We start from the raw sequence: 2,145 nt of genomic DNA on the forward strand, positions 1-2,145 counted from the left end.
GGTCCTTGTGGATTCTGGAGCGTGGTCTAGACCTCCTCTATCGGGAAAGGGTCTCGAGATAACTCTTGTGAATTGATACTATAAATAAAATTGAATTGAAGGAAAGCGCTCCATAAATAAATGAATTATTAATAACGCAGCAATTCACCGGCGTCTGAGAAGTCGTCGTGATTGGGCGTAACTAAGAAGAACCGCCAGCTCGTTAACATGCTGATCAGCTTCCACAAGCTGCTTTAGATTGGTCATTTCTGGTTAAAAAAGGGGGCGTCCAGGGCGGGATAAGAGGCTGATTCACACATCTGTCACTTATAAACATTTCTTATAGATAATAAATCTGTTTTTTTTGGCGTATGCCATTTTTGGCTTTTGGGCGTACGTAGACTTTTAGTAAGGATCCTTTTATAAATGAGACCCCGGGTCTGTACAGGTAAGTTGTTTTTAATGCGCTTTATAAGTTAATTTGACTTCCATGTTTGAAGGCTACATGTTAAGCTACCGCTAGCATCCAGTTAGCTTTGAATCTGCTAAACATCCATTTTCTTTCTTCCTACCTATCTATAATTTCTGTCTTCCTGATTGTCTTTTCTAATTTCTTTGTTGATTCTGTAAACATGACATCTATTGCATCCGTCCCCCCCGGGGAGTAGAATCCCTCAGCGTCTCCTCCTCAGGTTTCTACCATTTTGGGGTGTTTTTTCTGATCTGAATTAAAGGCCAAGAGGACAGAAGGAGTCGTATGCTGGACAGATGGTAAGATGTGTGATAATTTACTTTGTACGCAGATCAACCTCACTGTTGTAGAGTAAAAAGCTTTCCTTAAGCTGATGAAGTTTGGGTGTTTTCAGGGTTGAGGGGACGACTGCGTTTCATCCTGGACCACCAGCTCCACCAGCTCCACCGGTCCGTTTGCTGCAGCGCTGCGTGGACCTCCGTCCTCCTGCGTCGTCGGGGTCGCCTGGTATATCACCACAAAGTTGATTGGCCTCGTCTCTGCTTCTTTGGTCTCCTTACCAACGCCTGTGAGAACATGGAGACCACTTTGTGTATAACGCTAACGAGTAGAGAGCAGGGTTTCAACAAGTCAAATTTAAGACTTCAATGAACTGTAACACCTGCTCTATATCACGACATCAGAGTCACAAAGTCCCCACTGATAATAAAATGCTGTAAAGCAGTTTGTAACTTACGGATCACTCCACATTTCACAAGGATGAGAAGAAGAAGAAGAAGAAGAAGAAGAAGACCAACAACCACAGCAGCAGCAGCAGCAACACCACCTATGACAGCGGGCTGCACCGTTTCCCCGACAGATTCCTTCTTTTCAGAGCCTGAAGGAACAAGAGATGAGTTTTAAAGGACAGATCCAACAGGTGATCCCGGGTTGTTCAACATACACATTCACGGTCATAGTCTATCCTCCCATGACCTTCTCTACGGCCGGGATAGTTTCTCCCATCCCACCCCAGTGGGTCTCCGAGGTCGCCCTCTTCACACAGTTATTCATTATGATAAATCATTTATAGTATACTGCTCGTGATTTAAAGAATAAAAAAACATTTACACTAGGGGGTTATGATTTAGAAAATGTCACGACTCCATTCAGTATCGATTCACAGTATGTAAATGTAGGTACTTTTCCAATGCATATTTGTACGCACGCATGTATGCACGCATGCGTACATGCATGTACTTTTCCAATGTATGCATGCACGCATACATACATGCGCGTCTGCATGTATGCGTGCATTAATGCACGCACGCATGCATTTGTTATTTTAACATCCCGTTATGATGTATGTGTAGGTTGTGTGTGACAGGGCTGTAGTACTCTAGTCCGGTCTTGGACTCGAGACCGTTTTTCTATGGTCTCGGACTTGTCTCGGTCTCGGCTACTGGTCTTGCCAAATATGGCTTTTGCTCTTGACCGAGTCCAGGTGTCTTTATTACGTTGTTAATAATATTGGAGGGAAAGTAAAACCCAAAAAGTATTGTCTTGATACTGTCATGCATCCTTTTGTCCCCGGTCCTGGACTCTGTCTCAAACCTTTTTGGACTCAGTCTTGTCTTGGACTCTAACTAGTCCTGGTCTTGACTGCAGCCCTGGTGTGTGATGTCTGTAAGCTACTGGGACCTTGAACTTTCCGC

Source organism: Etheostoma cragini, chromosome 2 (genome assembly GCF_013103735.1).
Source record: "Etheostoma cragini isolate CJK2018 chromosome 2, CSU_Ecrag_1.0, whole genome shotgun sequence".
Lineage (NCBI taxonomy): Eukaryota > Metazoa > Chordata > Actinopteri > Perciformes > Percidae > Etheostoma > Etheostoma cragini.